At 42.8% G+C, this 27,399-nt stretch overlaps 1 protein-coding gene across 1 annotated transcript in view; it reads right to left on the bottom strand.

The window, feature by feature from the left end:
* LOC122539664 (uncharacterized) overlaps positions 1-26,998 on the bottom strand; it is a 38,602-nt gene extending 11,604 nt beyond the window's left edge. Inside the window, exons 1-3 of the mRNA XM_043674658.2 lie at positions 26,881-26,998; positions 5,763-5,974; positions 129-315 (exon numbers count right to left, since the gene is read on the bottom strand). The gene's annotated coding sequence lies outside the window, so the exon portion shown is untranslated. The remainder of the gene's footprint in view (positions 1-128; positions 316-5,762; positions 5,975-26,880) is intronic.
* Between the last annotated feature and the right edge of the window lie 401 nt (positions 26,999-27,399).

Here is a 27,399-nt window from a genome sequence, read left to right as displayed (position 1 = left end):
TGCTATCTGGTTCTCAGTACAGTACAGAGATACAATATACTGCCTCATGTAGCAAAAATAGTCTTTGTCAGCATGTGCCACTTGCATTCCTTCTGGTTGGTGGGTCAGTTTGAGGTTAGAAAAAGTACCTGTCTTGGATATTTTCATCCAGTTTCTTTTTAGAGATGGCTCGCTTTATCATTTCTATCTCAGACATGGCATCGGATTTGCTTCCTGAAATGTCAGCTCCTGCTTCCCCAATTGGCGCACAAACACTTGCACTGACTGAGGAGCCAGAGCCCTGACCATATCTGGCCACGGGTGAGGATTCCAATCCTACAATAACAAAATAAATCTATTAGAAATATGACTTCTCTCTCCCTCTTCCACAATCTCTCTCTCCCTTCTCTCCCTGGTATTATGGACATTGGGCATGGAGAGGATTGGGTGAAAGTGGGTACTGCAGAGGCTGGAGATTAGAGTCAAGATTAGAGTGGAGCTGGAAAAGCACAGCAGGTCAGGCAGCATCTGAGGAGCAGGAAAATCGATGTTTCAGGCAAAAGCCCTTCATCAGGAATGAGACTGGGAGTCTTGGGGGTGGAGAGATAAATGGGAGGGGGTGGGGCTGGGGAGGAGGTAGCTGAGAGTGTATTAGGTGGATGGAGGTGGGGGTAAAGGTGATAGATCGGAGAGGAGGGTGGAGCAGATAGATGGGAAGGGAGATTGACAGGTGGGACAGGTCATGAGGATGGTGCTGAGATAAAAAGTTGGAACTGTGGTAAGGTAGGGTGAGGGGAAATGAGGAAACTGGTGAAGTCCATATTGATGCCATGGGGTTGAAGGGTCCCGAGGTGGAAGATGAGGCATTCTTCCTCCAGGTGTCAGGTGGTAAGGGAGTGACAATGGAGGAGGTCCAGGAAGAACGCCTCATCTTCCGCCACAGGACCCTTCAACCCCACGGCATCAGTGTGAACTTCACCAGTTTCTTCATTTCCCCTTCCACCCCCTTACCCCAGTTCCAACCTTCCAGCTCAGCACCGTCCTCATGACCTGTCTCATCTGTCAATCTTCCTTCCTCCTATCCGCTCCACCCTCCTCTCTGACCTATCACCTTTAACCCCACCTCCATCCAGCTATCGCACTTTCAGCTGCCTCCTCTTCAGCTCCACCTCCCCCCCCCCCCCCCCCACCTCCCATTTATCTCTCCCCAAGGCTCCCAGCCTCATTCCTGATGAAGGGCTTTTGCCTGAAATGTCAATTTTCCTGCTCTTTGGATGCTGCCTGCCCTGCTGTTCTTTTGAAGCACCACTCTAATGGAGAGGATTGGACCAATGAGAACGGCTCTTCAACCAACACTCAATGTCACCCATCCATAGTGATTGCCTCTTGGGTCTGATACTGGGAAATCCCATCAACCATTCCCTATCATGGTGTCACAATTTCAAGAAGACAGAGATAAATTGAGAAAAAAATAGAAGGAATTGATTTGATAGAGGCATTTTAACTTTAGATAGCAGTGTAAAACTTGGCTCACCTGACTCAAAACACTGGAAACTACATTTGGAAGGCTTCTTAACAGGGGATTGAGACTATCCTATGTGTGATATACTACCTCCTGAAGTCAAAAAGAATCCCAAAATATTGAATAAGTCATTGGCATTTTTCATGATATTTAAGGATTCCAAATGACATGGATAACCAAACAAATTTAAGTATTTGTATTAAAAACTGAAAATGCCAGAGATGCCCAGTAGGTCTGGCAGTGTCTGTGAAGTCAGAAACAAAGTCAAGGCTTTGAATCCATTCAACGCTCCTTGCGATCTGAAGTAAAATGGGAAGCTAACATACATAGTGTTGTTGGGCAGGTTGGGACGGAGTGCAGCTAAAGGGAAATTTTAATCGATGACAGAGATTATGGATCAAAAGGGTTATGAAATGACAACATAGAGAGGTTTGCAAAGGTTGTAGTGAAGGAAGAAAGCACTGACAAGAGTGATTATTAATAGCACCGTAAAGGTCAGTTCTGACCGCAAGCAAAATCTTAGGAACAAGATAGGGATTCGAAGTGCAGGGCAGAGTTCATTGGAAATTGTGCTGGATGAACTTGACGTTCTTTCAATATATTACAAACAAAACAGAAAAACAGCAAGTTGTTATAGCTTCAGGAGGATTTGGACAGGTTTACTGAAAGGATAAGATTGTGCCACATGCAGTATAATGTTAGGTTATCCACTTTGGTCAGAGAAACAAGTGTGTAGATTATTCCCTAAATGGTAAGCAGTTGGAAAGGGACCCAAGTGTCCTTGTTGACAATTCATTAAAGCTAACCTGCTGGTCCAGCCTGCTATTACTAAGGCTAAAGGAAGTTTTACCTTGATTGCAAGAGGATTTGAGTACGGGGTACCTAAGCACAGGTGCTCCAATTGTATAATTGTTTCAACCACACCTGGAGCACTGTGTTCAGTTTTCATCTCCTTATCTCAGAAAGAATATTATTGCCGTACAATGAATGCAATGAAAGTTCACGAGGCTTGTTCCCAGGAAGCTAGATCTGTCCTATGAAGAGGGATTGGCCAACTGGGTCTGTGTTCTTCAGAGTTTCGAAGAATGAGAGGTGATCTAATTGAAAGTCTCAAAATATTTAAAAGGGTAGATAGGGTAGATGAAGGTAAGATATTTCCACTGTTTGTCAAGTCTGGAACTGGTGGACAGAATTTAAAAATAAATGGAATACCACCCATGACAGAGATATGGATAACTTGTTTTTACTCAGTGAACCTTTGGAATTCTCTCTCGCAGATGCCTCTGGAGGCTCAGTCTTTGTATGTTTAAGGTAGAGGTTGACGTAATTCTAATTACTAAAGGGGTACAGGGTTATGGAGATGGAGCGGATGAAAGTCATTGAAGTGTTTGATCTGCCATGACCGCATTGAAAGGTGGGGCATGCTTGATGATATGAAGCTGTTGAACTCATTGTTGAAGGCAGAGCACCATATAATGCCAAAAAAGAAATTAAGGAAACAGAAATTTCTGCACAAACTCAACAGTCCTGGCAGCAACTGTGGAGAGAAAGCAGAGTTAATGTTTCAGGTTCAGTGACCCTTCTTCTGAGCTAGAAGCAAAAGCATGAGAAAGAAGCAGCATTGATGATGTCATTGATATACTGGGGAAAGAGTTGTGGGGAGGGACCCGAGTAGGACAAGAAATAGGAATGTTCCCCATATCCCACAAAAGACAGGTAAAACTGAGGGCCATGTGGGTTCCTATGGCTACCTCTCTGACCTAAAGAAAGTGAGAGGAAGATGTCAAGGTCAGGATGTGCTTGGACAGGCAGAGGAGGGCGGTGATGGATGGGGAAGGCTCAGGACATTCTTTCCAGGAAGCAGTGGAGAACCCTCTGCCCATTCTGATGGGAGCTGTATGTAGAGGGATTGCACATCAATGGCGAAGAGGGAATGGTCAGTGCCCACAAACTGGAAACTTTGAAACTGACATGAAGTGTCAGATGTAAATGGGTAGGGACTGGACATGGGGAGAAAAAAAGTTCAAGTACAGGGAGGAATAAATAAATTCCATGGGGTGGGAATGGTCATAAACAATGGGTCTGCCTGGACAGTTATGTTTGCTGATTTTGGGAAGATGACAGAAGTATGCTGAATAGGGTTGGAGGACTATGAGTTGGAAGGCTGTGTTGGGGAGATCCCAAGATGAGATGAGATTAGTGACAGCTTTGTGTACACTAGTTGAATACATGATGATATCAATTTTATCAATTCAGCTTTCAATTTCCATCCTTTCCTCATTTTCACTTGATTCATCTCTAACTCCTCCCTTGGCTTCCTTGACATTTCTGTTTCCTTTTCTGGGGATAGGCTGGTCACCAATATCCAATATAAACCCACAGTATCTCACAGTTAGCTATACATCCTCACACCTTGCTTCCTATAAGAATGCCATTCCATTCTCCCAGTTCCTCCATCACCATTGCATCTGTTCCATCGATGCCACCTTCTACAGGGGTGCGTCAGAAATGTTCACCTTTTCCCTCAGCTGAGAATGACCAGGACTCTTAGCGATGTTGAACCTATGTCCAGACATCTGCCCTGACCCCTACTCCTCCCTTCCACAACAATAACAAGGTGCCTCTTGCCCTCAGTTTCCATCCTACCAACCTCCAACATCCAAAGGATCATAAGCCATTTTTCTACCACCTCCAGCAGGATGCCACCATCAGACACATATTCCCCTCTCCTCCCTTATCAACATTCTGCTGGGGCCATTCCACCAGGTCACCCCAGTCTACTCTTCCTCCATTCTCAACACCTATCCACACACCCACGTCACCCTCCCATGTAAACTGTCTGTTTGTTTCCTCCCTCCTCACTAACCAAGGCCCCAAGCACACCTTCCGGGTGAAACAGCGATATAACTTCACTTCAAAATAACTCCACTGAGGCTGGTACCCCATCAGCAAGTCACCCTTTATTCACACATGGAGAGTCCTTGACACTGATTCAGCCCCCAGAGTGAACAGAACCTGTGTTTACCTGTCAGCCTGGACTCCCTGATTGAGCCAGGTTAACCGCCCAATAAGGCAACTCACATTCTATGAGGTTCACTTGGCTGAATTGTAACAATCACTACTCACTTCACTCAATCTAGTCTACTGTATTCGCTGCTCACAATGCACTCTCCTCAACACTGGGGAGATGAAACACACACTGGGTGACCACTTTGCCGAACACCTACATTCTGTTTGCAAAAATGGCCCTGAGCTTCCTGTTGCCTATCACATCAACATATCACTGGGTTCCCTTTCTGACCATTTCTGCCTCAGACCCACTGCAGTGTTCCAGCGAAGCTCAACACAAGCTGGAGGAACAACGCCTCATCTTCTGCTTATGTACCTTCCAGCTTTCAGGACTCAACAGTTATTTATCAATTTCAGAACCTGAACATCCTTCTTCATGTTGTTTTACCGACTCCCACAACCCCAGGTGCAGTTATGAAATGGGCTGCTTTCAGCACAGCCAGCCAATTTTCAACCATTCAAACAGCATTATCACCTATTCAGCTTCTCTACTTCTTTCCATCCTACCTTTCCCATCATCAGGAGAAATATTGCCCTGTTGCATTTATTTCTGAATAAGGGTCACTGGACTCGAGACATTAACTGTTTTTTCTCCACAAATACTACCAGACTTGCTGAGTTTATTCAGTGATTTTTTTTCTTTGTTTCAGATCTCCAGAATCTACAGTTCTTTGTTTTGTTACAGGAAAATGAGATGATGTTCCATTCTGCCACATTAATTTACATTGACAGAATTATATAAATCCTTCAGAAAGAATGAAAAGAGATTTAGTAAAAGAGCTATTATTTGCCATCGTGATGATTAAAGTTCCCTCTAAGCTGCACATCTGTTTCACTCACAGCAATTCGCAATACCCAGTCATGGCATTGACTTCTAGTTCTGGAAATTTCTGTCATGCATGGGACTCAGAGAGCTATAGGCCTGGGATGAAATTTAGACGGAGAGCTGGTGGTGATAGCTCAGAGATGTGACACTACCACATTGGCTCAATGACTCATCTGAAACTGAGTGAGAAAGAGAAATTGCTCCTGGTCCAATGTGATCAAGGTGTAGAATCCAAATACCTCCCCCACCACACCCACTATCCCCCCCCCCTACCCCCCCCACCCCCCCCCCCCCACCCCCACCACCACCACCAGCGAGAGAACCCAGGGCTGTGACAGTCAAATTGAAATAAAAAGGACAAGTTACCAAAATCTAAATTTTTGCTGTCCTGCAGTATGTCAGTCAGAGTGATAGACATTGGGATGAATTTGTCTTGAAAAAAGGAAAAGAATGGCTTCTTTTTCAGGATGAGATGAAGTGGTTTACAGTGAGATTGAGCCAAGCTTGATGTCGGAATCCATCTGCCATCAGGGTCAATCTCATTCACAATTTCCTTGGTTACTTCTTGAAACATGATTCTAAATATCAACAAATATAAAATATGATTTAGAATTCCACAGTAAAGCTGGAACAATGGACTTCATTAGAGTTACATGCAAGTTCATTTATCATAGATCCAGTATCAGTTCACCTTACTGCTGAAACCATTATTTCCCTGTCTGAGTTTTATACAAGAAGCTTGCACTGTTATATAGCGAGCAGGAGGGGGTAAGTGTTTCCACGCCAGTCACACCATCTCCCAGTCGTACAGACCGGGATCAGGATTATCTGATTCATGGAGTGTCTGCTTTCCTCCTGTGGGACAGTCTAGCACCAGAGAGCATAATCTCAGAATAAGGGGTCACATGTTTAAAACAGAGATGAGGATGAGTATCTTCGCTCAGAGGGAAGTGAATCTGTGGAATCCTTTACCACAGAGGGCTAGTGAGGCTGGGCCATCAAGTACATTCAAGGCTGAGGTAGGTTCTTAATCAGTGAGGGAATCAAGAATTGTGGGAAAAAGGCAGGAAAGTGGAGTTGAGGATCATAGTGATTAGAATGAGGGCCAGGTGGATCTCATTGACTATGAGATCCTTGTTTGGGGCTATTAACCTGGGCCAATCATGGAGCCCTCACTGACTGCTATAAACAGTAGATCCAGGGAGTCTCCTCATTCAAGGACTGGCTTTCAGCTGGTTAGTCAGAACCCATTGCACTGATTTATGTAAGGTCGCCCCTCAGCCTCCAATGCACGAGGGAATATAACCCAAGCCTAATCAGCCTCTTCCTATAATTCAAACCTGCCAACATCCTTGCACATCTTTTCAGAACTCTTTCAAGTTTCACAAAATCCTTCTGATAGCAGAGAGACCGGGTTTGAACACAGTATTCCAAAAGTAGCCTAATCAATGTCCTGTAAACTCACAACATGACCTCCAAACTCACAACATGACCTCCCAACTCCTATACTGAATTCACTGGCCAATAAAGGAAAGCATACCAAACACCTTCTTTACTATCCCATCTACCTGTGACTCCACTTTCTAGTAGCTTTGAACCTGTACTCCAAGTTCTCTGTTCAGCAACATTCCCCAGGATCTTACCATTAAGTGTATAAATCCTGGCCTGATTTGCCTTTCCAAAATGTAGCACTTCACATGTATCTAAATTAAACTCCATCTGCCACTGGCCCATCTGATCAAAATCCCATTGTACTCTGAGATAACCTTCTTCGTTGCCCACTACAACTCCACTTTTGGTGTCATCAACAAATTTACTAACTATACTTCCTATTTTCACATCCAAATCATTTATATAAATGACAAAAAGCAGTGGATCCAGCATCAATCCTTGCGACACACCACTGGTTACAACCTCCAATCTGAAAAGCAACCCTCTACCACCACCATCTGTCTTCTACCTTCAAGCCAGTTCAGTATCCATATGGCTAGTTCTCCCTATATTCCTAATTATCTAACCTTGTTAACCAATCTACCATGGGGAACCTTGTCAAACATCTTGCTGAAGTCCATATAGATCACATCCACCGCTCATCAATCACCTTTATTACCTCTTCAGAAAACTCAAATTAGTGAGACACAATTGCCCACGCACAAAGCCATGTTGACTATCCCTAATCAGTCTTTGTCTTTCCAAATGCATTTAAATCCAGTCCCTTAGGATTCCCTCCAACAATCTGCCCACCACTGATGTTAGACTCACTGGTCTACAGTTCCATGGCTTTTCCTTACCATCTTTCTTAACTAGTGGCACCACGTTAGCCAACCACTAGTCTTCCGGCACCTCACCCGTGGCTACTGTTGTGAAATTGGGTAGAGTAATTGTGGTTTGGAAGGCGGGAAGTTAGAATTTGGCGTTTGTAAAATCGTAAAGTTGTAAAATGCTCAGGGTGAGGGAGGGCTGCATTGCATGGTCTCTTTAAAAGATTGTGCTTTTTTTGGTACTTACAGATTTAAAATGGATATTTGTGAGCAGCAGATTGAAAGTTTGCAAGTACACAGCCAGCACCTCAACTGAAACATTTGGATCGAAAGGCCGTACACTTAGCAGGCCAAGCAGCAGTTATTTTTACCAAGACAACAGGCTTTGAATTTAGCCAATCAATTTGAACAATGTAATTAAATGCCAAAAACCTACTAGATTTAAATCTGATGGTTTTGATGACCTCAGACCAATCCTATCATAAAAGATATTGATATGTTATCAAGGATAAAAAAGAAAGGGGCAGTTGAACAAAGACCTCAGAGCCATCTGCCATCCACCAGAGCTAACAGCCCTCAGCTCTCGAGAGAGAGAATCGTTGGCTCTCACAGCCTCATCCACATCTTAGAGAAAGCACCATCAAAATAATAATGATACCAATGACACAGAAGGCATTCCTGACAGAAGAATCGACGGAGAAGGCACAGAACATTCCGGAAGACACATAACTTTGGTGGAATGTCAAGAAGCTAAATTATGGGATTTTTTTATATATGAGTGGGAGTTGTATTTATTGGAACAGCATACCATTAAAATCTTGCTTTATTTGGGAATAGTTAACAGTTAGAAGGGATCTATTTGGTTTGTTAATAGTTTAGTTAATTTGGTCACTGTTAGAGTTAGATAAATAAATTGTTACTAGTTGATTTTAAAGTGAGTGTCAGGGGTTTATTTTATTTAACCACTAGAAGTTGGTGACAAACAGATTACACCACTTTTCACACTTCTTTTACGGATTATAGGGTGAAGTGCTCCTCTTAGGGTGTTTCAGTTTTAGTTCTCAGAGTGGGGTCAACCTCCACTTTCTAACACTATCGATGATACAAATGTCTGAGCTTGGGGCCCAGCCATCACTTCTCATCTTCCCACAAAGTTCCAGGGTACACCTGATCAGGTTCCGGGGTTTATCCATCTTTATGTGTGTTAAGATGTCCAGCATGTCCTCCTCTGTAATATGGACATTTTTTAAGGTGTTGCTATTTATTTCACAAGTTCTTGAGATTCCATATCTTTTTCCTCAGCAAACATTGATGCAAAATACTCATTTAGTATTTCACCATCTCATGCGGTTCCACACATAGACTGCCTTACTGATCTTTAAGAGGCCCTATTCTCTTCCGAGTTACTCTTTGTCCCTAATGTATTTGTGCAATCCCTTTGGATTCTGTTTAACCTGATTTGCTAAAGCTATCTCTTGTCCCCTTTTTGTCCTCCTGATTTCCCTCTTAGATAACCTTCTGCTGCCTTTATATTCTTCTAGTGACTCACTCAAACCCTGCTGTCTGTATTTGATGTATACTTCATTCTTTGTCTTGATCAAACCCTCAATTTCTCTCATCATCCAGCATTCCCTACACCTACTTGCCTTGATCTTCACCTGAACAGGAATATACTGGCTCTGGACTCTTGTTATCTCATTTTTGAGGGCTTCCTACTTTCTAGCCATTCCTTGACCTGAAAATACCTGCCTCCAATCAATTTTTAAAGTTCTTGCACAAAAACGTCAAAATTGGCCTTCCTCCAATTTAAACCTTTAACTTTTAGATCCAATCTATCATTTTCCATGACTATGTTAAAACTAATAAAAGTATGATCACTGGTCCCAAGTTGCTCCCTCACTGACACCTCAGTAAACTGCCCAGACTTCTTTCCCAACAGTAGGTCAAGTTTTCCTTCTTCTCCAGTAGGTACATCCACATCCTGAATCAGAAAATGTTCTTTACACATTTAACAAATTCCTCTCCATCCATGCCCTTAACAGAAAGGCAGTCCCAATCTATGTTTGGAAACTTACAATCCCCTACCATTACTACACTATTAATCTTACAAGAACTGAGATCTCCTTACAAATTCCCATTGAGGGTCTATCCTACAATCCTAATCAGATTATTTCTCAGTTACCCCCAAATAACTTCACTTGCCCTACTTCCTGGAATACCCTCCCTAAGTACAGATGTAATATTATCCCTAATCAATAGCACCACTCCCCTCCTCTCTTGCCCCCTTTTCTATCTTCCCATAGCTTCTATATCCTGGAATATTAAACTGCCAGTTCTGTCCATTTCTGAGCCACATCTCTGTCATTGCAGTGATATCCCAGTCCCATGTTCCCAACCATGCCCTGCGTTGATCTGCCTTACATGTTAGACTTCTTGGAGTGAAAAAAATGTTGTTTAAATCATCTCTCTGCTTTGTTCCTGTCTGTCTTGATGGCCTGACTTGCTCCTTTTTCAACTGCACCAGTCTCAGACTGATCTCTTTCCTCATTATCTCCGAGTCAGGAGGTTGCCTGTCAGTGCTACATTCGCCTGAGAGCCCATCAACGATTACATTTTCCAAAACAGATGGGGCTAGCCACAGGAGAATCCTGCACGACCTACTTTCCTCTCCTATCTTTCCTGGAGGTAACCCATATATCTGACTCTATCTTCGGTTTCTCTCCTCCCTTCCATCACATCTCCAGCTCCTGTAAATTCCTCATTGCATCTAACTGCTGCTCCAACCAATCCATGCAATCCAATACGACTGACAGCCACACTTCCAACAGCCTCAATTATCAGTGACATGGAAATTCTCCCTCATCTCCGACAACCGACAGGAAGGGCACGTCACTCTACTAAAGCCCATCTTTGCTCCTGTTCCAGGATAACTTAGTATTTCTGTTTTACAGTTTCAAAGTTTAATCAAAAGACAGATCTCAATAAAATATAGAATCTTAAAAACCTCACTCTACTCACTATTATAGATTTACACAAAAAACAGTCATTTCAAAGATGATCTGGTAAGCCATGATTCATTGAAAGGGAGAGGTTGAGTCGATGGGCTGAGTGGCCAGCTTTCACTCCTACATCTGATGGTTTTGTGCAATGAGGGATCAGAAGGTGTCACATCATAACGTGAAAACATTTGAAACAGGCAAGTTCACGGATGAAGCATCTTTGTAATCTCGATTACAATTTGTGGGCGGCACGGTGGGACAGTGGTTAGCACTGCTGCCTCACAGCGCCAGAGACCCGGGTTCAATTCCCGCCTCAGGCGACTGACTGTGTGGAGTTTGCACGTTCTCCCCGTGTCTGCGTGGGTTTCCTCCGGGTGCTCCGGTTTCCTCCCACAGTCCAAAAGATGTGCAAGTCAGGTGAATTGGCCATGCCAAATTGCCCGTAGTGTTAGGTAAGGGGTAAATGTAGGGGTATGGGTGGTTGCGCTTCGGCGGGTCGGTGTGGACTTGTTGGGCCGAATGGCCTGTTTCCACACTGTAATATAATCTAATCTAATAAACATTGATGAGTTACAGCTAACAGCTTGGCCATTTGGCTTAAGGAACATGTAAATGGAGGGACGTACACATTGGGCTTCAAACATTTCTTCCTGCACAGCTGTTCCCCGATCTGCATTTTCTGTGCTTGTTTCTGATTTCCATTGCACACTTTTATCTGAAGGTTCTCCAGGGAAGGGAGAGCCCCATGTTCAGTGATTTAATCAGGAGCGGGGACTGGAAGGGAAAGGGGGAGTTTTTCTGGGGGTGAGTTGTCAGTTGCCTGGAGCTGGGAAGGTCCTTTTTCACTCCCTCCCTCCTGGTGAGTGACAGGATCCATCCCCCGCGGGGACCCCAAAGGAAATTCCATTGGGAGGCAGCTCAGGGGGGCTCCGGGATCGGGATTGGGATCAACTTTCACAAACTTCCCAACTTTCACAAACTTCCCAAACTTTCCCTGATTTTCCAAACGACCAAAGTTTCACAAACTTTAAAGGCGCCGACTTGAGGGGAAGGTGGGGTGGAGGTGGGGGCGGTTGGTGCTCGGGTTGATCTAGAGAAAGTGAGGACTGCAGATGCTGGAGGTCAGAGTCGAGAGTGTGGTGCTGGAAAAGCACAGCAGGTCAGGCAGCATCTGACGAGGAGGCGGATCTGCGTTTCGGGCAAAAGCCCTTCATCAGGAATGAGCCTCATTTTCCTGCTCCTCGGATGCTGCCTGACCTGCTGTGCTTTTCCAGCACCACGCTCTTGGCTCAGGTTGATCTCCCCCCGGTGGAGCTTCCCTGGGGATCTCGTTGATTCCTACCTGGGGCTCTGGCTGGGCAGGACCAGATCACTTGGATCCTGAGGTGAGATCCAGGAATCCCCCCACTGGATCAGGTCTGCACCCAGCCCCAGGATGGGGGGAGTGTTGTGGGGTGGGTGATGGCCTGTTGTGGTGGGCTCCCTGGTCTGTGGTATGGGCCAGAGCTCAAGGCCAGTTTCCGATGGTCAGTTTCAGGGTTGCTTTGTTGCAATAGGAGTGACGTCCCTCCATCCTGAGGACAGGGCACCCACAATGACAAAGGGCACAGTGGACTTGAAACGTTAACTCTGTTTCTCTCTCCACAGACACTGCCAGAGCTGCTGAGTTTCTGTAGCAAATTCTATGTTTTGTCTCAGGAGGGTGACATAACATTGGCAGTTGTCATGTCCCACATTCCAACTTGGACAGCACTCTCAAAGTGTGGAAAAGAGGATGTTACTGGGACTGGAGGGTTGAGTCATAAGGAGACGCTGGGTAGGCTGGGACTTTTTTACTGGAGTGTAGGAGGTTGAGGGGTGACCGTATAGATGTTTATAAAATCACAAAGGCTATAGCAAAGATCTTTTCCCCAGAGTTGGGGAGTTCAACTCTGGAGGACATGGGTTTAAGGTGAGAGGAGAAATACTTAAAAGGGACCTAAGGGACACCTTTTTCCATAGAGAGAGTGGTGCATCTTTGAAATGAACTACCAGAGGAAGTGGTGGATGCAGGTACAATATTTAAAAGACATTTGAGCATGTACAAGAATAGGAAAGGTTGAGAGGGATATGGGCCAAACACAGGCAAATGGGACTAGTTTAGTTTGGGAAACCTGGTCGGTACAGACTGGTTGGACCTGAAGTATTTATTTCCGTTCTGCACAACCCTGTGACTCTGTGACTCATTTCCCCTCTGCAGGTGCCTCACAGTCTGACCCGAGTAGTCAATATCAACCTTGTCCTAAATCTCTTGCCCTCTCACACCCATCCCTCACAATCACCCTCTACAAATACTGTCCATCCCTGCTCTCCACTCAGGCCATTCATCCCCCTCTCTGCTTTCCCTCCTAGCAGGAGAAGTAAACACTAAACGAAGCAGAGGTGGAGAGAACTGGACCCATCTTATTTTTTGGATTCATTCATGAGGTATGGGCTTCATTGACTAGGGCAGAATTTATCGCCCATCCCTAATTGCCTAGAGGCAGTGGGTCTGGAGTCACATGTAGGCTAGACCAGGTAAAGACAGCAGTTACCATGCCCAAAGGACATTGGTGAGCCAGATGGCTTTCTCCAACAATCCACAATACTGTGGGATATAGGTAAAGTAGTGTTACTTCTGCAATTATAATTACTTATGCAGAGTAAATGAACTCACACCAGTGTGTAATTGTTTCAACTAAGAGCTGAGTCAACAAGAATGCAAACTATGTGGAGGAAATACATAATTGTTTTTGTATTAGCTAAAATTGTATGCAAGAATGAAACGTGACTGCAAAACAATGGTAGATGTTACAGACAAATAGATAAGGTGCTGTGAGGATGTAGGTTAAGCCAGATATGCTTGCACAAACAGTAGTTATGAGCATCTTTAGATTTAGATTACTTTACAGTGTGGATTCAGGCCCTTCGGCCCAACAAGTCCACACCGCCCCGCAGAAGCGCAAACCACCCATACCCCTACATTTACCCCTTACCTAACACTACGGACAATTTAGCATGGCCAATTCACCTAGCATGGCCAATTCACCTGACCTGCACATCTTTGGACTGTGGGAGGAAACCGGAGCACCCGGAGGAAACCCACGCAGACACGGGGAGAATGTGCAAACTCCACACAGTCAGTCGCCTGAGGGGGGAATTGAACCCGTGTCTCTGGCACTGTGAGGCAGCAGTGCTAACTACTGTGCCACCGTGCTGCCACTTTTTCCCACTTTTACAGAAACACAGGAACAAACCCCAATTAGAAGGTCATAAGGATCAGTATGGTTGGGGAAAGCACAGATGGAGGGAGTAGATAATACCTAACAATGGGCCACAGCAGGATGTGGTCAAATGGCCTTGTGAGGCCAGAAATAAACATTTTGTCACAGACAAGGCCAGATAAGGCAAGAGATAAACAGGAGTAATGGGTGCCGGTCTCAGAGAAGTGGAAGATGTAAACGGGGAGGAGCAATGAGATAAAAAAAAGAACCAAATTACATAAATATCGTGTATTCATTGAATTCAGTGTGAGTGTGTCCCTGCCTTGTAGACAGTGGACATCGCACCCTCTTGCAAGGGTAAAATAAATGACACTACTGATTCAGATCTTGTCTCGGACTGAAATTATTGAAGTGAGTGAGCTTTGTTTCTCACAACTGGGGGCTCATCTGGGATGTTCTTCCATCACTGGGGGATTGGCTGGCCCTGGACACTGGGAAGACGCGTCCCGTTCCCAATTGAGGAGCGGTCTCGTGTTCTGGTTTGGTCCGCTCCCTTGGGCGACTGGTACGAATCCCACAAGAGAGACATCTGAATCAGACAGTGAAAGGAGGTCGATAGAAAATACGGCAAAAAGGGGCCAGGCAAATCTGTGCACAGACCAGGGTAAGAAAATTGACTTTTAAGTACTGCCTTGGTGGCCAGGATTGAGTTTTAGTAGTCCATAAGGGACTAACGAAGGAATTCAATATGGGCTGTGCCATGGGTGAGGAAAAAGCCTCCGGGAGAACAAAAGAAGAAAAAGGCAATGGGAATGGAGGCGGGGTCCTTTACAACATACCTCCAGAAAGTGTTGTGGAATTGGAAAAATAATACTTGTACTAGGGGAAAAGATAGGAAAAAAGATGATTAAATACTGTTGCTTTGTATGGACTAAGGAATCCATTCTTCGTCCCGCCGTCTCTGGCAAAAGTACGGGTCGGACGAAGACTGGGTTTGTAAATATTTGAATTTATATCTCTATGAAAAACAGCCTTACAGTCAGGAGGAATCAGATTATGCTTCAAGTCGGAAGGGCTAGTGGCTGAAGGCCTACTGAGGGTACACTTTGTAACTAAATCATGGCCAGACATCCAGAAAAATATTCAAAAGATAGAGGGGTGAAGCGAGGAGCACCCAGAGGTGTTGTTGCAGGAAGCTCAGAAAGTGTCTGTGAGATATGGTGTGTGAGAGAGAGAACGAAAAGAGTTGTACAGCTGGTAGAAAGTTTAATCCTTTGTGATTTGGTTTGAATGCACATTTGTTTGTTGGTGATTGAATGTTTGCGCTTTATTCCCTGGAGCTTGAGTTCCAGGACTGTTTTGAATCTGATTTTTATTATAGAAACTTAACATGATTTCTTTTAAAGTTAAGGATTCTACAGTGATTATGAAATAAAATGTTTAACTCCTGTTCTTTTTACAGGTCATGACTGCCTTACTATCAGTTTCTAACTAATCTCTTTTATTCTTACATAAAAGCAATTTATGGAGGACAGTTGAAGTTTCAGTTCAACATTAGATTGTAGTAAAAACAAAATCCTATGGTTAATATCTGTGACCTTGAATTCGGCCATTGTTCATGCATTAGAAGTTTTTTTTTAACTTGAATAGGCAAATTCTTTTAAGGCAGCTCCGATTATTTCACGACCTATAGCATTGTAATTGAGCAATAACTGGTCAGAGCTGAAACTTTATTGCTGGAACAGCACAGCAGGTCAGGCAGCATCTAGGGAACAGAAGAAGGGCATGTGCCCGAAACGTCGAATCTTCTGTTCCCTAGATGCTGCCTGACCTGCTGTGCTGTTCCAGCAATAAAGTTTCAGCTTTGATCTCCAGCGTCTGCAGACCTCACTTTCTCCTCAATAACTGGTCAGGACTACTTAAGAAAACTAATTTGGATTTAAATTAAGGGACTAAAACTGGGTAATTATAGTGGATTTCAAAGTTGGGAACTGTATGCATTTTACATTTTTAATATTGAATACTGAATAAATGAATGCAAATATATAAATATATTTACAAGTTAGGAACAGGCTTTAAAGTTAGTCAAGCATGAATTGATGAATTGGTATTTGAAGTTATGGGGAGCAAGAAATATTGCAATATTTCTTAAAAAAATAAATTCTCAAGGTCTAAATAAAACATTGGGTGATGAAGAACGGCCATTAGGTGGCCCTAAGGCTGTTCAGTTGGTTAAATCGGGTCAGCAATTGATCTGGCAACATAACATCAGAAGTGGAAACGAAAGGCAAAAATAATGATAGCCCACGGCTGATGAGATAATAAAGAAAAGGACAAAACTAAAAGGAGAAGGAAACCGGAATGGTTGGGGAGGAGATGTTAAGGGGTCTGGTGGACAGGAACAAGGATCGAAGTGGAAATCCCCACAGGCGGGATGTTATTACTGTGAAAGGACGGGTCACTTTAAGAGAGAGTGTCCAGATCTGAAAAAGGAAGCAAAGGCAGTACCGTTTATGAACCTTGATGAAAAAAAGAGGTGTCAGGAGTCCTGCCCCCGGGACCCACCAGGAATCCTTGATAAATTTAAAGGTGGGACTTTATAAAGAGGACGTAGTTTTCCTAGTCGATTCAGAGGCAGCAAGGTCATTCTTAAATTTTAAGCCGAAGGGAGCGGGAAAGAAAGAGTTAATTGGATTATGGTGACAGTTTTGTGATGAGAGGCATGAAGAATCAGTTTTGCGCTCATGACAAGATACTGCCACCAAATTGGGACTGAAGCAACTGCAAATGGTGCTATGGGATCGGTTGAGGTTCTTAAAAATGAATGTGCTCGAGCAAAACAATTACAGAAACAGAATGAGAAAGCACAAGTGACTGGTAAAGAAACAAAACTGCGCAATTACAGTTTTAAAATGTTTTGGTCATTTGTTGCATTTCCACCCTGAATTACAGATAATGATTTTTATATTTATATAATATATAATTAATAATTAATATTTACAATAAATCGATTGTGCTAGCCTGAATCAATATTAATTGGCAGGATCCCTTCACACATTCTCAGTGACCTGTCATATTGATTCATGGTTAATTTAAAACATGACTGCATTAATTCATTGTTAATTAAAGAATGGAAAGCTACATTACTGGCTGATGAGGTAATTAAAGAAGCAGCTCTGGATACACAGGAAGCGGTGGTTTATTCCCGAATACCTACTGTCCCAGGTCCTCGGGAAGTTCCTATCTCTGGCCACTGCCAATCCCAGAAACTAAAGATTTGTTCTTAAAGAAGTATATACTGGGCTTGTCCTCCTCTTTGTCTTTCCTCAGGAAACAGGCTTTATTACCACAGACTCCACCCCTTGAATTTGCTGCTCATCTGATTCGACCGGGAGATTGCGTCTTAGTAAAATCATGGACAGGGACTAAATTGCAACCGGACTGGGAAGGGCCGTATCAGGCTCTTTTGACCACCAAAACGGCAATAAGGACGGCAGAGAAAGGCTGGATTCACTACACTCGGATCAAAGGGACCGGTGGAATCTCCAGTTGAGAAAGAAGTCTGGACAGCCAAATCAGCGCAAGACCCGCTGAAGCTCAGACTAAAGAGACTTTGAGTAACTGATTATACAGTGGTGACGCGAGCGCGGGATTATTTCTGTAGGATTGTATATTAAGTCTTTTTGTGCTTCAGCACGATGATTAGAATACTGGGAATGCTTAGAGTTATAATGCTAGCCCTCATAGAATTGGGATTTTGTCAAATATCATTTTCATATGTATTATTAACAGTTCCTGAGTCTGATAATCCACAAATAATAGATGCTGATGCATGCAGCTTAGTAAATTGTGGGGATGTAGATAATCAGAGACAGTACCGCAGCTCAGAGATACATCTTAAGTCCTATGGGGATGGCCTCGGGGATGGTACTTGGTATAATGGTCTCGTCACAGTACACCGGGCCCCCTTCCGACCAGCTCGCGATTGTCCCGATAAAAAGTGTAACCCAATATACCTAACGATAAAGAAAACCACATGGTACGATGCAATTCTGTACAATTAGATGAAACATTTGGGATCGAAATGAAAGCAAACGGGAAGGATTTCTCGGGCTGTTGTTTTCGAATTAGTGTAGGACAGGGAAAATGGGTAGAACTACTGGATAATAAGGTACAATCTTTCACCCGTCCCGATGATCCTAAAGTAGTAAACATTATAGAGGCAAAGGACTTGAAACAGACCATCGAAATAGAAACTGGGTACGGGAATGCAAATGCCTGAGTTGAATGGGTAACGTATACTGTAAAAAGTCAGAACAAAAGCAATTGCTATGCATGTGCCTCCGGTAGGCCAGTGGCCCAGGTGGTTCCCTTTCCACTCGGGTGGAAGCGAGACAGGAAGGGCATGAAATGTATGATAGCCCTGTATCAGGATGAGACTGCATGGAATGATAGGAATTGTACCTCCCCATCTCTGATGTTCCCTCCCTCGGAGAAGAAAGATTCAAAAGCCCCCCCACACATTTTTTGCCGCAGTTAGAAATCACACGTCGTGTGTGCGTAGACGAGGTACAAATCGGTTTAGAGATTTGGGGGAGCTGAAATTATGTACAGAGATTAAGAATGTCACCGAAACGGACAAGGGAGGGAACTACTCAGCGCTAAAGGTTCCCCGAGCTGACCTGTGGTGGTACTGTGGAGGCAAAATATTGAGACCCACGCTACCTCCGGATTGGAGAGGTATATGTGCAATTGTACAATTGGCAATTCCATTTATCCTGGCATTTGAGAAGGAAAAGATAGTAGGGAAAAAGGGAAGGGGTAAAAGATTACTGTTAGACACTTCCTTCAATGACAGGATTTATCTCGATTCTATAGGAATCCCTAGGGGAGGTACCTGATGAGTTCAAGGCTCGCAACCAGATTGCAGCAGGCTTTGAGTCAGCTCTCTTCTGGTGGGTAACAATTAATAAAAATGTAGATTGGATAAATTATATTTTCTATAATCAATAATGATTTATAAATTATACAAGAGATGCGGTTAAAGGAATATCAGAACAGCTTGATGCGTCAAGTAGGATGGAAGGGGAAACAGAATGGCCCTTGATATAATTCTAAGGGAAAAAGGGAGTGTGTGTGTGATGTTAGGAAGAAGCTGTTGTACCTTGATTCCTAATAACACTGCACCTGATGGTTCAATTACTCGGGCCTTACGGGGATTGACTACCTTAGCAGAGGAACTGGCTGGGAATTCAGGAGTAGACACATCTCTCACAGGATGGCTTGAATCATGGTTTGGAAAATTGAAGGGGGTGGTGGTTTCCATCCTTACTTCCCTGATAGTAGTAGTCGGGGTATTGGTGGCCATTGGCTGTTGTATCATACCCTGTATACGAGGGCTCACCCAAAGACTGATTGAGACAGCCTTAATGAAACAGATGCCCCTAAAAGGGAATCAGGCAGAGGAACTTTATTGACTAAATAATGAGGGGATGAGTGAGACGAAGATGGATGAAATCTCCGGAATGATGCTTGCGAATTTTGGGGGCGATGCTTAAAAGAAAAATGCAGAAGGTAACAAATGATAAGTAATGAAAAAGGGGAAATTGTGGGATATAGGTAAAGTAATGTTACTTCTGCAATTATAATTCCTTATGCAAGCCAGATATGCTTGCACAAGCAGTAGTTAGAAGCATCTGTTTCCCACTTTTACAGAAACACAGGAACAAACCCCAATTAAGGATCAGTATGGTTGGGGAAAGCACAGATGGAGGGAGTAGATAATACCTAACAATGGGCCACAGCAGCATGTGGTCAAATGGCCTTGTGAGGCCAGAAATAAACATTTTGTCACAGACAAGGCCAGATAAGGCAAGAGATAAACAGGAGTAATGGGTGCCGGTCTTAGAGAAGTGGAAGATGTAAACGGGGAGGAGCAATTGGATAAAAAAATAGGAACCAAATTACATAAATATCGTGTATTCGTTGAATTCAGTGTGAGTGTGTCCCTACCTTGTAGACAGTGGACATCGCACCCTCTTGCAAGGGTAAAATAAATGACACTACTGATTCAGATCTTGTCTAGGACTGAAATTATTGAAGTGAGTGAGCTTTGTTTCTCTCAATACTTTCATGGTAATCCTTAATCTCCTAATTCCAGATTTTCGTCTTGAATTGAATTGGTTTCCCAGAACATTATGAATGTCTGGGTTAAGAGACCAATGTTAAAGCTTAAAACACAAGGCCATTGCTTCCACACTGTTCTGTTGAGTACGCTATTAAAGTGATGAGACTGATCCCCCCAAAAATTGTATGGGCAAGGTTCAGAGTTTGAACCTCACTGTTCACAACAACTTTAAGGTCATAAACAAAAAAAAAGAAATTGCCAGATAACTCAGCAGGTCTGGCAATATCTGTGGAGAAACAGCAGAGTTAACTTTTCGGGTCCAGTGAGCATTCTTCTGACATTGATATCTGACACTGAGCTTAAATATCAGTATCAGCACTCAGACAGCTGATTGTCACCTCAGTAATATCACCTCTTTCTGCATATGTCAGCTCTTCTGCTGAAACCCTTGCCACTCCCTTTCTTTCCTCTTGACCTCTTTATTTGAACACATTTCTGGCCGGGTTCCTGCAATCTACACCGCGTCAACAAAGACGATGCTAGCCTCGTCAGTGACACACACATATCCCAAGGAAACAATAAAGAATAAAAGATGACAACATAAGTCTGGTATTGGGATGAGGGCAGCAACATAAGTTTCAGGGAAAATACCTCACTTCGTGCGTGCAAAATACTCATTCCCTTCCCTGGAACCCCCCCCCCCCCCAAAACACACATACATACACAGACACACACAGCCACAAACACACAGTCATATATACACACATTTGATAAAGGCAGTCACTGAGGAGCAGTGAGATTAATGGACGGGGTGTGAGGAAGAATGCATCATAGACAGATTGATGTTGGGTCAGGGATGAGGAGTTTGGGCAGACTGCAGATATGCAGGGAGGAGGGCATACAAAAGGTTTCCTTGTTGGATCTGAGAGTAACACTCTTTTGTTACTGGCTCTAAAATAAAAACACAGACACATATGTAATTACAGTGGACCATAGGAGCAGGAATGCACATTCAGCCTATCAAGCCTACTCTGCCAATTAAAACAATCACAGATGTAGTTGAGAGTGTGGTGCTGGAAAAGCACAGCAGCTCAGGCAGCATCAGAAGAGCAGGAGAATCTATGTTTCCGGCATGATCCTTCACTGCAATGCCCTTTTCTTGCACTATCCCCATATTCCTTTCTGTCACTGGTATTTAGAAATCTCATCAATCTCTAGAAGAGTAGGAACAGGTGACGTGACCCTTTGGGTCTACACTGAAATGCAATACAATTGAGTCTGAGTTTTTGCCTCAGTATCATTCTTCTACTCACTCTCAAAATTGCTTGACTCTCTGAGAGACTAACCTTTGTATTTCTCAGCAAGATTCACAACCCTGTGGGGGAAGAAAGTTTTCTTAATCTCAGTGTTGTCAATACCCTTACCTGCTGCTCCAGTTCTTCTTGTCTTCTGCAACATGCCAGGCAATAAATGAACTCCTTTATAGGTTTCCTTGACTGGCACACCTCCAATTAGTCACCCGCTCCCTGTCCCACCTATTTTACAAAGAACTGTCGGCGAGGGCAAGAATCTGAATACAAATGTCAAAATTTGATGATCTGATTGCTTATAGCAGTGAATTAACCTCAAGGTACTTTCAGATCTCTTAATGTTGTGAAGGCTGCTATTTTAATGCAAGTTCATCTTTTCAACTGAAACAAGTTAAACACTTTGCATTGATATCGTGACTTTCATAACTACTCAATGTCATAAAGCAGTTAAAGTCAATGAATACAGAACATAAGACAGGTAATTATAGAGTCATAAAGTCATACAGCATGGAAACAGACCCTTTGGTCCAACTTGTCCATGCCAACCAGGTATCCTAAACTGAACTAGCTCCATTTTCCTGCATTTGGCGCATATCCCTCTAATCCCTCTTTTCTATTCATCAATCTGCTCCAAAGATTTTTTAAATATTGCAATGTATCCACCTCTACCACTTCCTATTGCAGCTCACTCACTACACACACCGAACTCTGTGTGAAAAGATTTGCCCCTCAGGTCCCTTTTAAATCTTTTCCCTCTCATCTTAAAACTGCAAAGTAAATTGGGCCCTCTTGCATTTTGATGTTTAACAGACTATTACCCAAAAAGGCCAGTCAATAGTGACGAAAGAGGAAATGCAGGATTGCAAAAGATTAAAAGCAAATTTTGATTGAGTTTTTTGAAGAAGTAACAAAGAGGATTGATGAGGGCAGAGCAGTAGATGTGATCTATATGGACTTCAGTGAGGCATTCGACAAGGTTCCCCATGGAAGACTGATTAGCAAGGTTAGATCTCATGGAATAGAGGAAGAACTAGCCATTTGGATACAGAACTGGCTCAAAGGTAGAAGACAGAGGGTGGTGGTGGGTTGTTTTTCAGACTGGAGGCCTGTGACCAGTGGAGAGCTACAAGGATCGGTGCTGGGCCCTCTATGTTTTATCATTTACATAAATGATTTGGATGCGAGCATGAGAGGTACAGTTAGTAAGTTTGCAGATGACACCAAAATTAGAGGTGTAGTGGACAGCGAAGAGAGTCACCTCAGATTACAACAGGATCTTGATCAAATGGGCCAATGGACTGAGAAGTGGCAGATGGAGTTTAATTCAGATAAATGCGAAGTGCTGCATTTTGGGAAAGCAAATCTTAACTGGACTTATACATTTAATAGTAAGGTCCTAGGGAGTGTTGCTGAACAAAGAGACCTTGGAGTGCAGATTCATAGCTCCTTGAAAGTGGAGTCACAGGTAGATAGGATAGTGAAGAAGGCGTTTGGTATGCTTTCCTTTATTGGTCAGAGTATTGAGTACAGGAGTTGGGAGGTCATGTTGCGGCTGTACAGGACATTGGTTAGGCATTGTTGGGATATTGCAATTCTGGTCTCCTTCCTATCAGAAAGATGTGAAACTTGAAAGGGTTCAGAAAAGATTTACAAGCATGTTGCCAGGGTTGGAGGATTTGAGCAATAGGGAGAGGCTGAACAGACTGGGGCTGTTTTCCCTGGAGCGTCGGAGGCTGAAAGGTGACCTTATAGATTTTTACAAAATTATGAGGGGCATGGATAGGATAAATAGGCAAAGTCTTTTCCCTGAGGTTGGGGAGTCCAGAACTAGAGAGCATAGGTTCAGGGTGAGAGGAGAAAGATATTAAAGAGACCTAAGGGGCAAATGTTTCATGCGGAGGGTGGTACGTGTATGGAATGAGCTGCGAGAGAAAGTGGTGGAGGCTGGTACAATTGCAACATTTAAGAGGCATTTGGATGGGTATATGAATAGGAAGGGTTTAGAGGGATATGGACAGGGTGGTGGCAGATGGGACTAGATTGGGTTGGGATATCTGGTTGGCGTGGACGGGTTGGACCGAAGGGTCTGTTTCCATGCTGTACATCTCTATAACTCTATGACTAAATGCCTCTAAACTTGCCAAACAGCAGTAATTCCGAGATTTGGGAAGTTTATAGATACAACAATGATTGACCAAGAAACTGAAAAGAAAAGGGGGGAATAAAACAATTGCAATCGAGCAAGACACATAAAAACATACTGTAATCATTTCTACAGGTACATAAAAAGGAAAGGTTTAACTGAAACAAATACGGGTCCATTAAAGGCAGAGGTAGAAGAATACAGAAATGGCAGAGAAACCAAATGGTTACTTTCTGTCTGGTTTCACAGAGGACAATACCAGAAATCTCCCAGAAGTAGAGATCCAAATGGTCAGGGTGAATGAGTAGTTGAAATAAACAACCATTTGTAAGATGATTAATGGAGCTCAATTTGCTAAAGGATGATCTGATGATCTTTACCCAGAGTGTTGAAGGAGGTGGTGATAGAGATGCTCAATGCATTGGCTATTTTCTTCTAAAATTCAATAGATTCTGAAATAATTCCTGTCGATTGGAAGGTAGCAAATGTGACCTTACGATTTCAGAAAGGACCAAGAGTGAAAACAGTGAACTAAAGCCTGTTAGCCATAAAATAATTACAGGGACAATGCTGGAATCTGTGGTAGACACCTGGTGGATAATGATCTGATTGGACATGGTCAGCATGGATTGGCGAATGTGGAATAGTGTTTGATGAACATGTTGGAGTTTTTGAAGATGTTATAAACTAAGTTGATCAAGGACAGTTAAAGGACATAGTATACATAGATTTTCAGACTTTTAATAAAGTCTCCCCATAGGATTAGGAAGATTAAAGCACACAGGATGGGAGGTTATGTACTGGTGTGGAATGCTAATTGTTTTCTGTTGGTTAGCCAGTGTCTAGGCATAACCAGGTCTTTCTCCCATTGGCAGTTTGTGTCTAGTGGGATATCACAAGGATAAATACTTGAGCCCCACCTATTCATAATATATATCAAAGATTGGAGATGGGAGACAATGTAATATTTCCAAATTTGCAGGTGATACAAAGATAAATGGGAATGTGTAAGAGGAAAATGTAATTGGCGTAGGGAATGGCGTAGGGAATGGAAGAGAATGTGGAAAAATCTGAGGTTATCTATTTCGTGGAACAAATGTACAGCGTATTTCTTAAAAAATAAGAGTTTTAAAAATTCATTCTTGAGACAGTGATAACTGGCTAGGCCAGTATTTATTGCCCACTAGGCATTTAAGAATCCCACCTAATGTAGGTGTGGAGTTACATGTAGGTTTCCTTCCCTAAAGGACATTAACGAACCAAATGGGATTTTCCAACAACTGATTCGTGGTCATCATTAGACTGTTAATTCCAGATTTTAATTCCATTTAAATTGCACCATCTCCTATGGGAGGATTTGAACCTGGGTCTCAAGACATTTCTTGGGTCTCTGGACTAACAGTCTGTCACCTCCCCTCTGAGTGGTTTGAAAGTGTAGAAGTACAAAGGCACCTTGGTGTTGTCCTTGTCAATAAGTCACTGAAGGCTAATATGCAGGTTCAGAAAGCTAAAAGGAAGGCTCACTGAAGGTTAGGCTTTATTGCAGGAATATTTGAGTACAGGAGTAGTGAAGTCTTGCCTCAATAGTCTAAGAACTCTGTCAGACTGCACATGTGTGCAGTTCTGATTGCTTTATCTCAGCAAAGATATTATTGTCATAGGCAGTGAGCAGTGATGGTTCACCGGACTTGTTCCCAGGATGGTGGAACTGTGCTATGAAGAGAGATTGGGAAAATCAAGCGTGTATCCTTCAGTGCAGTGATCATTTCTTAAAGAAGCACCACACTGGTATGCACTACTCTGTCTTTAGTCCTGGCTTAAATTATTGATGTGGTGTTGGACTGGGGTGGACAAAATTAAAAGTCACACAACAACAGATTATAGTCCCACAGGTTTATTTGAAAGTACAAGCTTTTGGAGCGCTGCTTCTTTGTTAGTTAGCTAGTGGGGCAGGATCATAGGACGTAGAATTCATAGTAAACGATCAAAGTGTCATACACTGATGTGATGTATTGAAAAAACCTGGATTGCTGTTAAGTCTTCAAATCACTTAGAATGGGGATGCAGGTTTTGATAATTGAATCAGCAAAAGTTTTTTTAAAAATCTCCCGATATATAATTATACCTAATCATAAATACTTACTTTGCAGATATTTAAATAGGTCACTGTTGCTCAATTTATACCAAACTAATGATTAAACATTATAATTAAGACACTCTTTCTTAAGTTTCCACTCCCAGTCCAAAACAATGAGAAAAGAATCAGCCAAGAACGGTCAGTTCTTGGAAGAGGTGATGATGAGGTATGTTCTAACTTGTATTCCAATTGACACATGTAATTGCTTTGAATTAAATACGTGATATGATAGCATTTTAGCTCCAACTCCATTTTGAGTTAACAGTCTGCTTCCTCCTCCTTCATATTTGGTATTATTGTATTGCCCTTAATGATCCCTGCATGTAAATTGTTTTTGCATTCATTCACGGGTGAGGGTATCACTGGCTAGGCCAACATTTGTGGCCATTCCACAGTTAAGAATCAACTACATTGCTGAGAATCACATCTAGGCCAGGCAAGCGTAGGACAACAGTTTCCTTTCCTAAAAAACGTTAGTAAATAAATGTACAATGATGGTCATGAGTTCATTGTCAATTGTCAGGAAAAGCTCATCTTAATTCCAGATTTTTACTGAATTCAAATTGCACCATCTGCCGTGACAGGATTCAATTCAGAACATGACCTATGTCTCTGGATTAATAGTTCAGCGATAATACCACAAGACGATTGAGTGACTGGAAATGCAATGAATTACTCGTAATGATTAATAGATGCAAAATATCTTTGGTGATATGATGGTGCAAAAAGCCATTCTGGTGTTTGTGGTTACAAGAGAAAACGAAATTAAGAAAATAGTATTTTGGCAGTCTTTAGTTGTAGCTAAATGGTTAAGGTGATGCCTTTGCATGCTAGTCAGCTGGTATATCTCAATTGTAGAATATTTCACTGCACACCAAGCAGTTCCTACTCCAAATCCAGGTGCTGCCTTCATTCCTGCATCTTAATCAAGATGCATTTTAACAACATAGAGTGGTATTTCAGATTGAAATGTTAGCTTTAAAGATCATGTTGCACAGTGGTATTGTCCCAAACTGTGAACCAGAAGGCCTACGTTCAAATCCCACCTGCTCCAGAGGTGCATCATAGCATTTCTGAACAGATGTTTAAAGTGCCTATAACAACAGGGAACACTATCACACAAGCACTATAATGGTTCATTAAAGCATAATTGTAATCAAAGACCCCTCCCACCTCGGTTATATTCTCTTCCAATCCTCTTCCGATAAGCAGAGACATAAAGGTTTGAATGTGCAAATGAACAGATTCAAGAACAGCGTTTTTACCTGGTCTTATCAGACTTTTGAACAGATCTCTCAAATGTTGATCATGATCTCTCCCTTTGTGCCTTCTCTAAGGCTCCAACACTGCATTCTGCACTCTGTTCTGCCATCCTGATGCATTTTGTATGGTATGATCTGCCTGTATGGCACACAAAATAACACTTTTCACTGTATCCCAGTACACGTGACAAAAATCAATCCATCAATCAAACAAACTACTGAGGTACAGGGGTGTAAATTCTACTTTGAACATGTTCCAGAAACCTTTTTCGTAAAACTCCTGCTGTGGATGATTTTATTGAATTGGAAAAACATGTGAAACGTTGAAATAAACCAAAATGCTGTAGATGTCGGTGAATTGAAAGAAAAAACAGAGAATGTTGGAGGGTCTCAGCAGGTCTACCAGCGTCTGTGGAGAGAGATACAGAGTAAGCGTTTCAAATCCAGTATGACATCTCTTCAAAGTGAAGATGAAAAGAAGTTATGTCACGCTCTGTTTCTCTCTCCACAGAGAGTCTTCAC

This window comes from Chiloscyllium plagiosum, unplaced genomic scaffold (assembly GCF_037043375.1).
Source record: "Chiloscyllium plagiosum isolate Xiang-an unplaced genomic scaffold, Cpla_swu_hap1 HiC_scaffold_32, whole genome shotgun sequence".
Lineage (NCBI taxonomy): Eukaryota > Metazoa > Chordata > Chondrichthyes > Orectolobiformes > Hemiscylliidae > Chiloscyllium > Chiloscyllium plagiosum.
Note: the sequence above shows the minus strand (reverse complement) of the source record. Positions and strands in the feature narration are given on the sequence as shown.